General features: G+C 33.0%; 2 long non-coding RNA genes across 2 annotated transcripts in view; both read right to left on the bottom strand.

Annotated features, from left to right (window-relative positions):
- The window catches only part of LOC143233120 (uncharacterized), a 44,956-nt gene extending 24,479 nt beyond the window's left edge, over positions 1-20,477 (bottom strand). The window contains exon 1 of the long non-coding RNA XR_013017992.1: positions 20,095-20,477. This is a non-coding gene — a long non-coding RNA (uncharacterized LOC143233120). The remainder of the gene's footprint in view (positions 1-20,094) is intronic.
- Positions 12,794-20,086, bottom strand: LOC143233124 (uncharacterized). The gene is made up of 2 exons (XR_013017996.1): positions 19,940-20,086; positions 12,794-13,032 (listed from the first exon to the last, which is right to left on the bottom strand). It is a non-coding gene; the product is annotated as an uncharacterized LOC143233124 (long non-coding RNA).
- Positions 20,478-21,398: the final 921 nt, after the last annotated feature.

Raw genomic sequence — 21,398 nt, 5'->3', positions numbered from 1 at the left:
GTTTTTATTTAAAGATATATATATATATATATGTGTGTGTGTGTGTGCTTATTGTTGATATAATAACATCTTCAGAATCATAAAACACATCATTTCTGAGTTTTTATTTAAAGATATATATATATATATGTGTGTGTGTGTGTGTGTGTGTGTGTGTTTATTGTTGATATAATAAAATCTTCAGAATTATGGGCTATTCCTAATAACTATCATGGAAATATTACAGATATATATATATAATAACAATGCCCACGGTATTCCAATTATATCTACATTTGGTTAAAACTAAAAAAAGTCGTGTGTTTATTGAGGAACGTTTTGAATTCAATAATCAAATAAAAAATTCAATAACAATAGTTATTGTTCCTAATTTAGTATGTTCAATGTCAATCCATAATATAACTCTTACCTGATGATGACCTAATAATGTGGGTCGAAAACTTGTAATAATTAAAATCAGAACGTGACTACTGTAAAAGTTGCTACTATTTAAATTTTGAATTAATTAAATATAAAGGCAATCCAGAAGACGGAAAGAGTAGGTGTGTCTTCACCAAATCATATTAACGCGCTCCCGAATGGCATAGCGGTATGTCTGCGGACTTACAACGCTAAAAAACGGGTTGCGAAACCCGTGACGAGGAGAACACAGATAGACTATTGTGTAGCTTTGCCCTTAACTACAAAGAAAAAAACAAATGCATTATCGCACTTTTAAAGTAAGTCACATTACCATCAAGAAACCCGTGACGAGGAGAACACAGATAGACTATTGTGTAGCTTTGCCCTTAACTACAAAGAAAAAAACAAATGCATTATCGCACTTTTAAAGTAAGTCACATTACCATCAATAATATCCATTAAAAATGGTTCAGTATATTAAATAACGACTAAGAAAAAAGAAACAACGGAGAACACGACAAACAAACCATCTAGTAGCAGGAACTTCAAAAATGTTTATGAAACGAACAAAAAACAAACTAGATGTGCATTATAATAATAATAATAAATACATGATTTACTTCGCGCTAATGTGTCCTTAAAGAGTTTGTAACTTTCAGTAAGCATAGAATAAGTACTTAACTCTTCTGTCTCTAGATACCTTGTAACAGTAATTAAGTTTTAATCTGCCTGTATGTAAACTGTAAGGTTGAATAAAGAAATTAATAAAGCAAATGTTTCCTACCCTAAAATAAGACTTGGCTCTTAATTAAACTGTCAGTATGACGATGCACAATTCAGTCTACAACGAAGAACCTGTATTAGGTTACAAGTACTTGTGAAAGTAATACAATATCAAAAAAGTGTCCACTTTATATTCAAGACTTATTTTTTTATAATTGAAGATTTTAATTCTATCACTTGAAAAAGCAAATCCAAACACGGAATTTCTAGATACTTGCTTAAAAGGCCCAAACCTCAGAAACTTTCTTCATTATAATACTTAATAAAGCAAAGTAAGAGTGTGACCGTTTGAGGACATCTAATTAAACAGAATGTCAGCTACAGGATACCACCTACACTTAAACGGTGAAATCAACACACACACAGCAATGACAGGACTGCTTGTATATAAAAACAAGTTTGTATTGCAGTATTAATACACAATTACGCTTCAGAACTGGTGTATTTTTCAGACGCTAGTTATTTGCTAGCCTTTATGTTAAGAGTAACAATATAAACACCTGTTTCACTTCAGTGCACTAATATTCTAGAAATAATTAGACAGGGTATAAGTCAGAATGAGGTAAGTGGAACGCTAGAGAGAGAGGGGGGGGGGAAAGGTTGACACTAATTGAACAGTTTTGAAACCTAAGTAAGGAACTACTAAGCATGATCTGACGACAAGGAATTCGTTCTGAAACAGTGAATCTGAAGATGACTTGGACGGGTAATAATAATATAAAAATTATTACAAGTTACATTTTTGATAGTTCTCATTATTACCCAGTGAAACTTTACTAATAACAACTTACGTACATCACCAAATATAGTGATCTCAGTAGAAAACTCAGAATTCATCCAAAAAAGCACACACACACCATTTTTAGTGGGAAAAATAAGTATTTCAAAGAAGTAGAACACAGAAAAGAATAAATATATACGTGTGATAGGCAGGCTCGGCCGTAATAATCATAGTGTAAATCAGAGGATTTATTGTTAGAGACCTGTTACCGCAAAGATACGTTTCACACTTTAAGGGCCATGGATACACTATCAAGTCTCACTATTCGATCAGGTAAAAGTAACCAAAGTGTTGGCAATAGATAATTATTAACTTACCTTTCCTTTTATACATAAATTGAAAACTAGAAGCGGCTGCGCGCACACTCTGTGAGTACCTTTGTGCAAATTTTGAAAAACAACAACAACAATCTTTGGACAGAGAATTACTCGCTAACATTTACAAATTCTGAGGCATAGTAGTTTTGTTTAAGATTTGTACACGTATTATACCATACGTAATGCAACAATTTATGAACACAGTTGAAGCTTAAAATACAAAACAAATCCATTCAGGGTTATTAAAACAATAAGCAGGTCATCTAAAACTGTTACATAGATTTCAGGTATCACAACCGTATTAATAGGGTATTATACACACATACACAGAGATATATGTTACAGAAAAATTCAGTTTTATATAACAACAACAACAAATCGTGTCATAATCTTGATAGTAACTTAACGCGATGTAAACGAATTTTGGAAGCAGTATTTTTTAATTTTCCTTACTTAAAGTTCTCCAGTGGGACAGCAGTAAGTTGGAGAACGTATAATGCTAAAATTTGAGATTCGATTATTCGCATATCTCTTGCTGTATTGCTTTCCACAATGAAAATAACAATCAACGCTTTGCTAAAAATACAATATTTACAGTTTTGCTCTGCAACATTATTGTATATGTGGGTAACTTTTTCTTTAGTGTATTAACAGCGTAACAGTTTTTGCTATGCCCACTCGAAACATACCTTATGGGCACTGTGCGTTATAGAATCTTGATTTCATCTCAAAAATTGTAATATTTTATACGATATTATTATACAGCGTAGATTCTTCGGTTTCAGTCGTCAACTTTCGTACATTTAATCACCCAAAACGAATTCTCGTAGTGAAGGAAAATTGAAACTACATGTAACACAAAAAATATATTATGGGCTGTATTATTTATATTCATTGAATTAATCTTATATTGCAAATATTCAATATACAGAGAGGTCCTACTTATTATTGACGTATCTAGAATTAGTTGTTACGTAAGTAATTCTACAGACAAGCTGGTAAAAAAAAATTATTAAGAAATCTAGAAAAATTCGACTCGACACTTAAAAAGTACGATTTCTATATTAAATTTAACAGAACCAATAAATATAAAATCGTGTTTTAAAGTATATATCGTTATTTAGTAACAGATGTATTTAGTTTTTATTCTCACGAAATAAAGTCCTGCATACAGAGCAAACATTCAGCATAAAAATAGTATGCAGTATTGAGATGGTTTTAAATTGCAGGTTCTAGTCACGGATAACGTATTTATAGTCTATTGATAAGGTGGTTCTTAAAAACAAACATTTTATTGATCATACTATAGAGGCCGTAATAAATGTTGTAAAATTATCCTCACCTTTCTGAATAACTTTTGTACCAAAATATTAATTTCCATTTTTCTCTCTCAAAGAACTAAAACAAGTTTTAGCACGTGCTAGCAAGGACGTGTATTACATTATCCAAACAAGCTTCCTTTTTTGGGGGGAGGGAGGGGGAGATGTAAAAAAGAAATTGAGTTATAGAATACATTTCTTCTATGAACGTATACAGTGTTAACAATTTTGATTTGAAATATAGTGGTTAGTGTTAAGCATAATTCACTCGAAACTTGTCCCTGTGCCTACTTCTGATAAACTAATTCTAAGGTAACTAATACAGTTACCACAAATATGCAAACACGTTTTGAAATGCATATGCAACAAAAAGACGAAAGTAATTCTACGAATATATGATTGAAACCAAAGAAGAATAAGGTATAATATGTCAACCACATACATCTACCATGTCCACTGCCACAATACCAGAGCACATCAAGTCAGCTGAAATATAGAAGGTATAGCAGTCATTTAAGAACTTTATATATCAAATTTCACGAACAATGACTTTTAAGGTATGAATTGGATTAAGTAAGTGAACTGTAGTTATTAATCAATTTTATTAAAGCCATTTACAAGTCATATTTTAGGTTAAGAATTAGAAGCACAATACTATTTATTTTATATTTAACATAATTTATTTATTTACTACTATTATTTTATTAACCTTATTATAATTCAGGAAAACTGGCGAGCGAGCATATTAGTTTTCTTGTTCGATGTTCACAAAACATCAACTCAAAACGTGAGAGTTAGCAAATACATATATTATTTGATACTTAAAAATATCCTTATTCCTAAGAACAGCACACTTTAAATACATTTATACATCTGTGAAAACGTGCAGAGGTCGTTGTATTTATATACATTAAATTGGGAGTTTCAGAAAAGTATTACCGAGCCGATAGGCTATACACACACACACACAGAAAGAGAGAGAGATGACCAAGGTACTCAAAATGCATAATACACTAGAAAATCAACAAGGACAAAGAATTATATTTTAAAATATAATTGTCACTAATTTTCACCAGTTTCTCTACACAACAAGCCCAAAAACAAGGCAAGAAACCATCGCTAAAATACCAAACCAGAAAACTAACGAACCCACGCCCTTTTAAGAGATAATCAGCTGATAAAAAAGCTGTATTCTTCCAGAGATTACATTTTCTCTTCTTTTACATTACAAATTGTATTTCAAACAAATTATCTTGTTCTAACCATTTTTGGCGTGACAAGATTGGCCTATAACATTGACGAGTCTTAAACCTAATGATAACCAGAACTTAGATGACACCAAATCTATGTTTACAAGTTATACTACTGAGAAGAATTTATACGCTACACACAGAGAATATATCAAATAAATAGTAATATATTCTTGTTATGCGAATCACGTTTCTTTTAATTTTATGACGCAAAGAAGAAAAAAACAAAACTTTTTTCCCATCTTTTATCAAAACGCTGTCGGTAAACATGTAATCCAATGTTTTATGCATTCGAAACGTATTCCTTTTTACTTAATTAACAGTGTATGCATCACAGCTAAAATGTTTATATTTAAGGTAAAGTTTCAGGGATGAAAAGTGAGAAAGACTTAAAGCGGAAATCCTTCTTAAAATAAACAACGTTTGTTATATAAACTAATCGGGCCAGCAATATTGTGCTTCCTGCACTGGGTGACATGGCATACTCATGTGAAACTCTGGAAGGATAATTAATGGTACCCGACTTCCTTTTAGTAAAAGATTCAGAACGCACCTTAAGTTTATCATGTTTTATGAGTTTGTTTGTTTGTTTGTTTTTTGGAATTTCGCACAAAGCTACTCGAGGGCTATCTGTGCTAGCCGTCCCTAATTTAGCAGTGTAAGACTAGAGGGAAGGCAGCTAGTCATCACCACCCACCGCCAACTCTAGGGCTACTCTTTTACCAACGAATAGTGGGATTGACCGTTACATTATACACCCCCACGGCTGGGAGGGCGAGCATGTTTAGCGCGACGCGGGCGCGAACCCGCGACCCTCGGATTACGAGTCGCACGCCTTACGCGCTCGGCCATGCCAGGCTTCAATCCAGTATAACCTACCTTCGCTGACATTGAATAAGTTACCAGTTCTTCATACTGAGCTGTTTTATGAGAACAACAAAGTTAGAAGACACACAGTAAGCTTATCATCTTTACACGAACAACAAAAAAAGACTCGCAAAAAGTTTATCGTGTTTGTGAAAACAGTCGAGTTATTAAACTCGCGTTCCACTGTATTCATTTATCAATAATCCCTCTAAAACCAAAGCCTAGATTATTTTGACATTGTTATGGTCAAGCTAAAGTTCAGGTTATCTGTTACAATTCCATGGGGAAATTTAACGTTCATACATAGCAGTACAGATGCACAAGTAAGACTAAAACAATAATATGAACGCTCGTGGTTTTACCTATGCGTTATGATATAATCAGTCTTATTATATGCGTAATGTGTATATAAAGATAACTTTTTCCGTCTTGTACGTCAGTAATGACAAACAAAGAACAGCTCGACAACTGTGACCTTTTCTAACGGTTCAGTAGTTTGTTTGTTTTTCAACTTGAAGATTAATTTATTCTAGAACTGTAAAACTGAATTACATGACAGCGACTGCTTTTCAAAGATTACAAAATGTTTCAACTCGATTAAAACTCACCATTTCTTATCAACTACCATCTGAAAGACCGCTTCCTCGACCGTTCATTTACTCTTTTGACAACTACTTACCAAATAAGGAGCTAATATCTTCAACCTCAAACCTTGGAACTACGTACTTTCAATGAGAACATTAACATTCCTCAGGTCCCTAAACTGCAGAGGCCTTCAGGAAAAGAAGTTAGTCGAACGAAGTTCGTGACCCAGCATGCTACACGAGATTAAGAGCCTTCATGATATTACTGGAATATTACTTTGCGTTTTCCTCAAGGTTTCGAGATCTATTTAACTTCTGTTAAATTGGTACAAGAACTACTAAGATGACGATACAGTCGAATTTACGTTTTGTAGTGTTAAGCTTCGATGATTACCCTTTCTTATCACACCTCTCAATATTTACAGGTTATTGCACACAACCGCACTAAATGCAAATAAATATATATAACAAGAAATATTAAATTTCACTTCAGTGAATAACGCTTTGTTCTTTATTCAACAAAAATAAACACGAATTAATCCCAATGTGACACAAATTAGAAACATCTTCATTACATTATGTCATTATGAGGGGCTCAGGGCCGGATTAAGGTTTAGTGGGGCCCTAGCCCCAGGTAGTATTTGGGAATAATGATAATAATAATAATAATAATTTACTCTTGATTCTATTCTGCTAATTTTACGAACCATAACTATTTTACTTGAGTGGTCGGCAGGGCCACTGTATGGCCGGGACCTAGATAGCCTATGTGTTAATCTGATACTGAGATGCTGAGCAATATTCACATCCAAAATTACAAATATTCACGTCTAATAATGAAAAGTCACTGTTCAAATAAATTTGGACGTGCAGTTCACTTTGAATTCAGTTACATAATGTTTAATAACAAGTCTAAACACACATACCAAGATAATACATTTAAGTACAGCTTGTTTGGTATAGAAGGGTTTATGTTGTACGTTACGGAAAAACAAACTTACATATCATACATTTCGTTAAATAACATTATAACGTTGAAAGAAATCTGTGGTAGTTGAAAAAGAAAACAGTGTAATTTTTAATTGACCCTACCCCATATAAGTAAATGCATTCTCTGCAGCTCACAGCTTCCTTCATGTTCCGTCTACATTCCACTCTAACGAACGACCTTAGTGGAGAATCTTTTAAAAGGCAGGCCCAAGGAGACGTAAATGTAGTATACAACATCGAACGAACTTCAAGAAAAAATCAAGAAACTGATAAACTTAAGAGCTGCCGACAACAGGAATTAATGTAGAGGGCCCAATTTCTTTTTTTACGCTGGGAGGCATCTTTTGAAGTCACGGCACTGGTCAGAAGGGTACATGTTCAACAGAAGGGTCTGAAAAGCTGACAATGTTACAAAGCTATATATAAGGATACGAAAAGTGGGTAAGATTTCTTCAAATGATAATTCGTGATATTTCAACCATATCCTCAGACTTGCACAGCTCTTCTGATATCAAGACTATATTTTAAACTCCTATAAATCAGATAATATTTACAGAAATACACACGATTTTAAACGAATCTACATATGTATATACATACATACACACAAACAGAGAAATAAAGAAAAAGAATTATTTCTGTAACTTCAAGTAACAGACTGTATATTCAAATCCGAAGATCTAATCACAACTAATAACATTTTAAACAAAGTTGAGATCCCATGCATTTTTATGCATGCCACAAGCCTTCTGCTCTCTCCTATTGGAATTGCAAGATTCTAACATGTATTTCATGCAAATCATCATGCATTACATTCTCACCAATTGAACGCACGTGACTCCTTCTAGAGTCCTCTACTGAACTACTTTTGTAGTAAACTACTTTACAAAACTATTGGGTCGTAAAAAGACAAAATGTAACAAAAAACTTATTTGTCCTTCGTTCTCCCCAGATGTTTTTAAGCAAAAACTCTTTAACACATCAAAACGCACTTCAAACAGGCAGTATATGTACAATAACATATAGACTTCTGGATAGCCATGCAAGAAATAATTTTGCTCCCAAAAGCTTTACATTCTTAAGCAACATCCACATACGATCTCTTAAACTGTCATCTACTTAGCTTACGGAACAATGTTCTCACATTTTCAAATGATTTAACTAGTAACTTGGAAGCATTATTAGAAGTATTTCCTTTTACACGTTTAGCACTCAAAACTTCAAGTTATTTCAAAAACCTTGAAGCATACTTTGAGACAAAGATAAGTGTTTATTAAATCTATATAAACATGGTTGTTTCATAAACTTCACCAGCTGTACGTGTAATATATAGAGATTAAAAAAAAAAACCTCTCTCAAGACCCAATTTAAGTTAATTTAATATGTACACGTGTTTAGATTTTACGAGTAAGTATTACTAGAAGGGCATGCTGAGAAACTTGATTTATTTTATAATTTAGGCCATGTTGATGGGTTCGACTGATTTCAAGTAATATCATCCCTCGTCAAGAACCTTTCCCATTCAAGAATCTAATTACAGATGTCCTCTTTTTTACAGCCGAGGCTGAGTTCAACAACACGGGCTCAGAGTAAACAGTGTTTAGATTCAAGCTTTCAGTATGTTCCTCTCACATCACCATCAGTATGCCACTCAGAAAACCTGCACACAAATTTTGCACATCAAAAGGAGTTCCGTGACAGGAAGATGATGATCAAAAAATGACAGAGAATATATGACGCATGATTCTTACGTAACAACATGTAAATAAGCATATATGGTTATAATTTGACAGTCACTAAGTAAACTTAAAAATATCGTTTAATACGTTAACTCTAGTAAAGCTGTATACAGGTTGACAACTGTTGTTAGTAGTAACACTAAATAGTTACCATTCTGTTGCTAAGCGACCGAAGAGTGACGTCGTCCGAAGATATTGATGTTCGACCTATGCTGTTGCATTGGGGAATTACTATAACACACATTAGCGGTTACTGTATAAGAAACAGTTGTCATTCTGCAAAATACACAAAATATTTTTATTTACTGCATTATATCACGTGATCAAAAGATGTCACAGCAGATAAAATCGATAAACAAACATGGAGGCAGTATTATCTGCAACTGAGTAATAATGAACTCGGAATGAATCAATAATAAACAAAATCACCCAGAAAAATAGCATGCCATGAAGTATAACGCTAAGAGCGATATCACCTAATCAATATTTCATAAAAAATCTGTATTTGTACTTATGGTTTCAGCCTGTTTCAGACTCAATTACGACTATAATGTCATTGGTCAAGAAAAAAACCAATAGAAAACTCCGGAAATTTTGTTGTCTATTGTCAAAGAATGTTAAAGCCTCTATAAAAAAAGAGAAAAAGAAATGTTTACTGATAACTACAGTTCTGCCAGATAACGAACTAGTTTAATTGTCCAATAATATTTTGAATTCTTAAATAATCAATATATTTTCCCTATACATGTACTGGAACTGGCTTAAAATGTTCAAAGCAGGACAATACTCCATATTCATGAACTATAGGTAAAAACTACATTAATACCATGTATCGAGTGTAATTTCTCGACAGAAAGTACAATATAAAGTAAAATGCTACAAATGTATTGCATTTTTCAGGTTCAAAGACATGAAAGGATCAATATTTGATTTTTAGTTTCATTGTGCTTTTGAATTTGCTTGTCAAACGATATAGAAAATTAGACGGATATCCTTCTATCATCCTATTATTTTACCAGTGTTAGCACAAGTACAACCATTAGCGCTCTTTGCGATGACTACACAAAGCTGTATTTATGCGGGTCATTAATTTCCGTTCAGTATCCCAATTATAAAAGTGTATTACCGTAATTCAGGGAATTGAAATTGACAATCTTGCACACACGACTGAATATGGTAAGAAAAACCTTTGGATTCTTGTTTGTCAGATTAGGAGAGATACGATTCTGCTTAACCTGAACTTTAGTAATTAAGGTTTAGGCTTTATTTTTCTTCTGAACTTTGTGACATCCAAGTGTCTTTAACTAATACATTTTGGAAACCTAATTGCTTGTCATAAGAAGCAAAATCATAACTATCTTATACATCTTGAGTATGTACTTCCAATATAATTAAACCCTTAGTAATGCTATCTTTCTTCAGAAAACAACTAAATTTAAGTTGTAAATCACTGTTTTTCTGTCTTCCTAATAACAGCGATTTTAAATGTTTAATACAAAGACCATTCTTTTTATGGAAATTACAAGTTAAAAATTATTATCACTTAATATAAACATTAGTTACACTTTATACTTTTAAATTTATTAATATATATATATATATATATATATATTTATTTATTTACCAAATGTTTCTACAATTATTAAATTGGAAGTACTGTCGTAAAACACGCTTCTTAAAAATGTGTTCAGACCCTGCCTGAGTTTATTATATTTCACAACGTCATAAGTGTTAACAAAATTTTGTGGAAGTATACCAAAGCTTCACAGTAATAGTATGTTAATATTATTATACTCAGATCCTTTGGACACTCTGTGCCCATAAAACCTGGTAGCAATGTATAGATGAGAATCTTAGAGGATAATAAATACCAGTTTTTACTTCACTACGCGACAAAATAAATTCGTCAAAATCTTATTCTTTTATGAGAAAGTAGACCAGCTTGTTTATTTCAAATACACTTCGTAGTTAAAAAAAAAAAAAACTTTCCCAAGAATCAAAACAAACTTAAACGAACATTTTCTATTCAGATGAGAGTACCTAAACACAAAATACCACTAATATAACGATGAATCTTTCTACGCATTTTAGTGTCTATAATTAAATTTCTTTTTTGCAGTCTATTTCGTAATTAGGTGTTTCTTCTTAAGATAACTTTAATTAAAAGAAGGTAAGCAAAGTTATCTTTAGAATTAATTTTCCCCTCCATATATACGACAATCAATCAATGGAAAAAGTTACGCAGTCAGAAAATAAAAGAAAATTATTTTGGCAGCAATTTTCCGAGGCCTATTGTTGAAGTGAAATAGAGCATAAATCTCCCTGGTAACGTAGAAATACGGTTTACTTAGTTAAACATTTAATATGATTTGTAAAAATATCAGAAGTGACGCAAAGCAGTGTATGCAGCTGTCGGGATTATCAAACACAAGAGAAGTGTTTACAAAAAGAAATTAATTATTTTTAATGAAATGTACGCTAACAATACAAGTAAAAGTGTGGAGGTTTGAAAGAAAGAAAGAAAGAAAGAAAACTTTTGTTTTAAGAGACAAAATACTATAAAAACTACATTTTCCTATTTCAAAAATATATTTTCCCTTCACCGTCCTACAAAATACAAAACTTAGAACATGACTTTTAGGATTTTGCTTTTATTTAAACAGTGGACAGCGAAAACAAAAGGGCTTTAGACACTGAAATAACATACACTAGTAACCCTATTACGTGCATAACTGCTGTGATGCTCATTTACCATGCCCCTCAATGGCGAAGCGGCATGCCTGCAGACTTATAACATTAGAAACCGAGTTTCGATACCCGTAATACGCAGAGCATAGTGGCTAACTATAAACAAACAAACAAATCATTTATCATAATGTGCGATATTTTCCAGGTGGGCACGTGGTATTGTATGCAGACGCAGTTTTTTAAACGTTTGTCAAATGACAATATGTAAATGTCATGAACTGTTATCTTCTTTAGTACAAAACCATACAATCTTCACTCTGTCTATCGCGGGGAATCGAGGCTCAAAGTTCAACACTATAAGCTCATGAACTTACCGCCGACAAACGGAGAAGACTAATTCGTAAGATGTGAAACATGGACCCACTTTTAGTACTCTACCTGTCGCCCGCCAGTTGTTAAGATTCGTACAGTGTGAAATGGATAAACCAGATGCATAATCATATATTAATATATGTATATAATAAAGTTTATATGCAGAATAATGTGTATTCAGTTTTGACACTTTCGGAACAGTTTTCTGTTGTTGTTGTTTTTTCCCCAGAAGCTTTCACAAAGAATGCAATGAAATCAAAAGAGGGCTGTTTATTAAATAAACCCATTATAATTTATTGTATGAAAACTGGGTTTATTAATGATTTAATATTTTTACATCTATTTTAATTTTGAACAAAATGTTTTATATTTATCAATACAATTCCAGTGGTAGCTCAGTTTTGTTAGTTGTGTAACGAGCGTTTTGCGTCTAAGCTATTTATGTTTAGTTTTCCTGGTTTTTAACACTTAGTTATTACGATTATACGGTTTGTGTGTGGAATTCCTTAAAGATGAACTGATAAAATAACCATGGGTTACATTAGTATTGCCTTGAACTAAAATGCTGTTTAATATAAGACAGTGTACAACAGTGGTTATCAAATTTTAAGGCTTGCCTACCACTTTTTGTTTACTTTTGTTTCTGAAGTACAATCCTGGGTTTAATTGTTGTAAAAGAAAAACAACAAAATAACAAAAAATAATATTTTTAATATTTATTAATTGGAAGGATGTAACTTTTTTCTTCTGACATAATTGGTATTGTTGTTGTTTTAAGAAAAGCCATATTGGAGTATCAGCGTCCTCAATGGGGAATAGAACTCCAGACTTTAGCGTTGTATGTCCATAGGTCCACCGCAGACCAACCAGAGGACGACATACCTGAAGAATATGTGGTGAGGTGTTTCCGTGGCTTCACTGAAATCTACCTAGTGTTTTTCTAGCAAAGAGAACAAACGAAGCAAAGAAAAAAAAACTGTTAGGAAAGTATAATGGCAAAAGTTGTCACTCAAGACAAATTTTGTAATTCAGGGCGCCTGGCGACACGAATTTTACACCAATGTAACAGATAAGAACTATAAAAAAAAAGAAACTTGTAAACTAACGAAACTAATAACATATGTACAAACAAAATTATTAGTAATTCATAGAATGTCATACGCCAGTTTACTAGTAAAAACTACATCCAAAATAGTTGTATGTTTAAAAACACAAAGTTGCACAATGGGTTTTAGGCACTGTGCAGAGATCGAATTTCGAATGTTAACGTTCTCTCAATCGTATTCTTGAGCCACCACAAATATTTTTAAGATGACTGCAGCGCATTAATTAAGTAGTAGAGCATTTCGTTATTACTGTTATTTTCAGCCGTAGTTCATGAAGTTTGGCCAGTTAAGATTGTTACTATTATTAACTTTAATCAAAGGTTACACCCGATATTATCGACTCTGCAAAAACATATTAACTGAATTAGAAGTGTTAATGTGTGTTTCCAGTGTTAAAAAAGAAACAAAAACGTTTCACACCCTTCAACTGCTTGAACGATATATAAGCACGAAGAACGTTCACTAATATTGGGACACACGCTTTAGAATATAAAAAGTATTCAATTTTTTTCCTATATCACAAAATCAGCAACAGACACTAGTTACACAATGTCTGTTAATGAAACAAAAATATGTTCTTTTAAAGATTTAAGAATACATACCAATCATTATTATGGTTTTTAAATACGCCATACAAACATTATTTCGAATACTTATGGTAACGGCAAGACAAGCTGGGCTGATGAGATTTAACACTAAATAAAAGGCTATTTTTCTTTTTACAAACTAAAGAATATACGGATTAACTTGGAAAAACTGCAGTTAAAAGCGACATTTCCGCATATTCTTTAGTTAGCCAAAATGAACGAGTTTAGATGGTGAGGGAAAATCATATTGACGAGACACGTGGGAGACAAAAACCATATTTAACCTCATTATTTCGATTATATTTGGTTTACGTAACTTTATGATCCAATTAAATACGTCTTTGATTTAATTTAAATAAAGTTTACACTAATTTGTAATACTCAACAAGTTATGCAAGGAAAAATATTTTATCAAGCCAAGACTGTTTCAAGTTATTTGAAATTGCAATGGATCAACATGATCGAAACATTACAGATGTATATACGAAAATTCTGAACATAATAGGACTGTTAAAGTTCTGTTTTCACATGTCTTTGTTCTTAAATATGCAATAGCTAACAAATAAGAATGTTGAAAAAAACATCAAAAGCATACGTAATCTAGCAAAATTTAATATGGCAGATGGAGGTATTTTTATGGAAATTGTAACAATATGTGGCCTGACATGGGATTGTACTACTAATCTAAAGCACACACACAATAAAACTATACTTTTCCAGGTTCTTCTAATCCTGCAAGGAGTCAGTTGTCCATCTTAATTCCTTCCGCTCATGGCGTCCCTGTTACTGTATTTTCATTATTAACTTAATAGTGTATGCACAATGTTCATTATTTGATAACGAAATATTAACAAACCTTTTCTTTGCTGCTTCATAAGATAAACACCATGTACTATCATGTATTTTCGTTGTTTATTAATAAAAATAACAGTAACCAAATTTATTCAAAAACCAGGCACAAAACTGAGGTCTATACTATTTAAAAACTACACTGACAAACATTACACCAACATTATTTACAAAATACAATGTGATAACTGCCACGAATTCTATATTGGAGAAACAAGTAGAAAAATGGAAACCAGATTCAAAGAATATAAAAAGTCACCTTCACACGTTTTCGAACACTGCAAGTTAAATAAACACAACATAACCATAGAAAACACTCAAATACTAAAGAAAGAAAGAAACGCAAAATTGAAGAAACCTTACTTATACAACAACTTAAACCCAAAATAAACCAATATAAAGGAACGCCTTTATACCTATATTGATATAATAAAATAAATAAAATTATATATTCAAACATCTAACACCGCCCTCTACATTCCGACACTCAACTACACAACCCCTTTCAAACATGTGGTCAGCTTCCGGTCAGTAACCTCTTTCTTTGTGAACCTGACGATGACCGAAGAAAGTCGAAACGTTGTTCGCTCTTCTATGTAAAATATTTTCTCAACCCAAACGAGCCGTTTTTGCATATATATTTCTCAACAAGTGGGTTTCTCGACATCACTGATTATTATTTCATCACGGCGATGGTACGAGAAGTGTAAGTTTTTGTGTTTTTCTCAGTGTATTTGTACTTACCTGTTACCATTATGTCTGAACTAGCATACCGTACACCACTATTAACAGTACACGCTCACACGATCGTTAAGAAACTAAGAAATTTAAACCAACGAATTATTAATAGAAGAAATGACATTTATTTTATTCAACAATGTAGAAAGGAACAACTAACCCCTAATTTTGTAAAGGTAAAACTTTCAAAAAATTTAATACATACACAAACATTATCCAAAATTTACAGAAAAAAACTACTTAAAGCCATGTTGAACACAAAATACAAAGAACTCCATGACTTACAAAAACAAAAAATGAACCTAGACCATCAACGGGCATGCTGCATTAAACCAGAGATTTACTGACTTATACAACGAAACATAAACCAAATCAATACTAAGAACGACAGAGACAAAAAGATCTGCCACAACAAAAAAACTAGAAAAAACTAAGATGCAAACAACAGAAAAGACACCAAAACGACAAACCGTTGACTAACCTCATAATTAACAGATCCGACCGACAATTAAACACAGACGAGAAACATCTACTTAACAAAGGACTCAACTTCGCAATAGCACCTAGGTACATACCAACCATAGAAATCAAAACATATTTAGAAGACCTAGCCAGGAGACTTGTGATACTTTCTACAGAGAACAACAACAAGGAAACAACCAAAAACAACCAACAGAAAGAAGAGAACTGAGATAATTTTATTGACATCCAACAGCCAAACTTCCCAGGTAAAATTACAAATTTATATTTTCCAGAAACACCTAAAAACAACATCTTAAACGATTTTTTCAAAGAAATTTCTCACAAAACCATCAACATAATTTGACAAAACAGAAAACAACCTTACAAAAAGAGACATTAATTCCATTAAAAACCTAAAAGAAGACACAAACATAAAAATTCTAAAAGCAGATAAAGGTAACGCTATAGTCATAATGAACACGAATGAATACATCCAAAAAATGAATAACATCCTATCAGACACGAACAAATTTAAACCAATACACACAAATCCAACAAAGACACACGAGACGCAACTGAACAAATTACTACTACAAATGAAAAAAGCCAACACAATTTCACAAACACTTTATTCCTACCTACGTAAAACCGACTCACGCACACCGCAAATATACGGCATCCCCAAACCTCATAAACCAGATTGTCCATTACGACCAATAATGTCCACATATGAATCGTTTAATTACAATCTTGGTAAATACATAACGTGGGCATTCTCCAAATATGTAACATCAGCCAGCTCATTCATCAAAGACTCTTTTAATTTCAAGTCTAATCTAAATCAACTTAATCATAAAGCCTTAATGGCCAGTTTCGATATTATATCCCTCTATGCAGAAGTTCCAACCACTGAAGCCTGCAAGATAGTCTTAGAACTCTATATCCGAGACCCTAACCCAACCATAGAAATTCTCAGTAACCAGTTAGCAACCCTAATAGAATTCACCACGATAAAGACAAACTTCATGTTCAACAACCAAAACTATATACAAACAAATGGCCTAAGCATGGGCAACCCAGTATCACCAGTTCTAGCCAATATTTTTATGACACAAGTTGAAACACAAGCAATTAACACAGCATTACATCCACCACTATACTGGTACAGATATGTAGATGACACGGTTGCGGGATTCAAATCTACAGAACACATACTTAATTTTTTCAATCACATTATACATCCCAACATTAACTTCCCATGTGAACAGGAAGAAAGCAATCAAATATCATTTCTTAACCTCAAAATTACAAGAACAGACACACAATTCAAAACAGAAATCCACCGAAAAATCACCCATACTGGACTATACATTCCTTGGGAATCAGCACATGAAACAAAACAAAAACTCAACATACTAAGAAACCAAATAAACACAGCCATAAAACTATGCTCACCAGATAAAATTAACGATGAATTAGACAAAATAAAACAATACTTCATCAACATCAATAAGTTTCCTCCACAAACCGTAGAAAACATACGCACACACCTAGACAGAAAGCAAAATCAACCAACTAAAGTAAATATATCTCACGAATCAAAAATCACGAAACCATATACTGCTGTATACCATATATTCCTGACATCAGCAAACAAATAACCAACATTTGGCAAAAACTAGTAACAAAATATGACATTCCAGTTAATACCAAATTTATTCAAAAACCAGGCACAAAACTGAGGTCTATACTATGTAAAAACTACACTGACAAACACCACACCAACATTATTTATAAAATACAATGTGATAACTGCCACGACTTCTATATTGGAGAAACAAGTAGAAAATGGAAACCAGATTCAAAGAACATAAAAAGTCACCTTCACACGTTTTCGAACACTGCAAGTCAAATAAACACAACATAACCATAGAAAACACTCAAATACTAAAGAAAGAAAGAAACATAAACAAACGCAAAATTAAAGAAGCCTTACTTATACAACAACTTAAACCCAAAATAAACCAATATAAATGAACGCCTTTATACCTATATTAATAAAATAAAATAATATATTCAAACATCTAATACCGCCCTCTACATTCCGACACTCAGTTACACAACCCCTTTCAAACATGTGGTCAGCTTCCGGTCAGTTACCTCTTTCTTTGTGAACCTGACGATGACCGAAGAAGGTCGAAACGTTGTTCGCTCTTCTATGTAAAATATTTTCTCAACCCAAACGAGCCGTTTTTGCATATAAATCAAATATCCAGTTTTATACTAGAAACTTTTTGAAGTTAAAAATATTTATTGTTGTATATACTGAGACCTCTTCATCATTACTAACATTGACGTATCTTCTTCTTACCAATCACACACACACACACCCAAACGAGCCGTTTTTGCATATACACACACACAAATGTGTGTGTGTGCGCGCGCGTATACGCACATGTATAATTAATTGTTTGCATTCCGTGGCAAGTGTATCTGTTCTTATACTTATTGTAGTTTCCTATGCAACAAATCTTTACACTCTTCAAAGCAGTACTGTTCGTATTCATGTGTAACAATGACTGCAACTTCAATCATATTATAAAAAACAAACAAATAACATCACTCTACCTCGGTAACAACGCTACTTACATAGCACGAACTTTGTTACAAGATTTAATTTAACGAAAGTTCACAAATATGAAAATCAAAATTTTGTATACTGGAGATTTGTGCAATAAAAAAAAAGACAGAATGCTCCTATAATATCCATATGTTACCTTTACAATTCAATTGGAAAAAAACGTAGGTAATAGTTTTGTATTTTTAGCCAAAACACAAGAAAAACAAAACACCTTAACTTCCCTTGCACGATGAAGTTAGGGAAGTAAACAAGAGAAATCAGTAAACTCTTTGTTAAGCACAACGGGCTATCTGTGCTCCGCCCACGATGGGTATCGAAACCCGGTTTGTAGCTTTGCGAGTCCGCAGAAATACTGCTATGCCACTGGCGGGCATCAATAAATTTATGTTATAGCTAACGAATCACTAGCTGTCATAAAAACTCGCAAAATCTAGATCTTGTATTGACAATTTCAAGAGCCTAAATAAACCTCTAAGGGAAAATACTATGTAGTACACGTGTTACAAGCGTTTAAAACCAACAAGTACAACAACGTTAAAAGATACATTCAATATTCTATGTTTCCTTTTTGTAAACACTTACAAGTCCAGCCTTTAAATATCCCACATATTCGTATAAAACCTTTAGGCACTGCTATTCCAAATAAAACCTTTTACTTGAAACATAGGCTTATATGGATACATAAATAATGGTAAAACATGTACTTTGATAAGCCTATTTCGATGTTAAAAATCAAGCTTTCACATTTTCCAATATTTAACATTTTAAGATAACGTATAGCCCAGTCTTACATAAGTTAATATTTTATTAAGTTAATGTATTAAGTACAATACTTTGAAACACAAAGGTGTTCTACTGGTTTTTTCCCTAGATTTTTTTTTTTCATTTTGTAAGATAAATAATAAATAATTATTACTGCACGTGTTATATTCTATTTTGACAAATCTCTGCAAGTACTGTAATTGTGCAAAGTTTGTAATTAGAGGTTACAACCTCGAACAAAGATTATTCTTCATATAAATACTTAATTTTACCTAAAGATTTCAACCAGTTGAATGTGTACAATATATTAGTGTCTTCATGCTTGAAATTAAACTAAAACAATACTAAAATTTTTAAAAATGTATTTAAAGTTCAAATTTTCTATCTGCTGGCAAATACTTTAATAATTCAAGAACTTCTTTCACTAAGGTTATTTTCATACCCTGTATTCATAACCCAAACATATTTCACTTACTTTGAAAGCACACTCACTACAAACTTCTGAATAGTAATTTTATGCTATTCTCTATTGCCAACAAGGTTAAAATTTCAAATTCTTAAGGAACACTTTTAACGTACGAGATGCTTAGTGCTAACTCTAACTCTGTAAAGATGAAATATTACAAACTTCTCGTAATTCGCTTCAAATTACAAGTCTTTGTATGATATTCACTATTAACAAAATGATTTAAAAATGCTTACTTAACATTTACAAAATTCAACGTTCCTTTCCGCTTTTACGTTACATTAATTAAATAAGATAAAGCATTATATGTAACGTTTAACATTATTCCTTTGAATGCTTAATCATCAATCACTGTTATCAGTAATGCATAGGAATTAACGTTAGCACTCACCTTTCTCAACAGCCTACCGAGAAAGAAACGACCTTGATACTAACATGGCGACGGATTTACTATTAGCTAGCAGATACAATGCCGTAGGACTGGCAGTGATCCATGTCACTGTATCTAAGCTTCTACCACATTTACGTCTTATCCACTCACAGACTCCTCACGCGAACAGTGATTGATACATTACTGCACGAGAACCTATTTTTTCATTCATCACACCACGAGTTCTTGTCTCAAGCAGACCACAAATCAGCATTCTGAGACTAAGAGATTCTCCCCATCATTCACTTGGATATAATTGGCATGTAGGTAGATTCCACTGCCACTCAAGCATACTACCTCATACACAGTTTATCTTATGCGCTTGCGCGTATCATGTGCATCGCTGTTCTGCATAATAGCATCATGCTGTCACCCTTGTTGCTCTAGGCAACTAAGAGCCTTTCGATGATTGGCTGTAGAAACGTATATCAGTCAACAGGCGGAGCTACAGCCAGATATTTTGATTTTAACAGTGTGTTGAAGTTGGCCCGGCATGGCCGAGCGCGTAAGGCGTGCGACTCGTAATCCGAGGGTCGCGGGTGCGCGCCCGCGTCGCGCTAAACATGCTCGCCCTCCCAGCCGTGGGGGTGTATAATATGACGGTCAATCCCACTATTCGTTGGTAAAAGAGGAGCCCAAGAGTTGGCGGTGGGTGGTGATGACTAGCTGCCTTCCCTCTAGTCTTACACTGCTAAATTAGGGACGGCTAGCGCAGATAGCCCTCGAGTAGCTTTGTGCGAAATTCCAAAACAAACAAACGTGTTGAAGTTACGAAAAACGAGTAAATCTTTATTGAGTTAAATATAATCAAGAAGATAGTTGAATCCAGATCGGCCCAACTCCACTGTTTGGGATGTAGAACAGGTGAAGATTATTATTATACATAACACAGTGTATCTACCAGAAATGTTTTTGTATCTTACGCATATTACGATTTACCACGTAATTAAAATACACTGTTTTAGGTTCTAATGTTTAAACACCCTAAACTGCTATGCATCGTAACCAACTTTTTGATGTTAGTTTGCTGAATCTATTTAAGACATAGTCAGAACTGTTGTTTTTTTTTTTTTTCGTTTTCAGAAAACAGTACATTCTAAAGTTCTAAAGTTATATTGTTTTCTACCCAAGTAGGTAGCTTTATATGTGACTGAAATATTAACATGAACACTACAGTATTATAACGTTAATAATGACCAACTCCATAATCACAGTGCTATTTGTCTATCAGAGCAACTCCACCCACTCTGAATATGTCTTTATTA

This window comes from Tachypleus tridentatus, chromosome 12, assembly GCF_004210375.1.
Source record: "Tachypleus tridentatus isolate NWPU-2018 chromosome 12, ASM421037v1, whole genome shotgun sequence".
Classification (NCBI taxonomy): Eukaryota; Metazoa; Arthropoda; class Merostomata; order Xiphosura; family Limulidae; genus Tachypleus; species Tachypleus tridentatus.
This window is presented reverse-complemented; position numbering and strand designations above follow the sequence as displayed.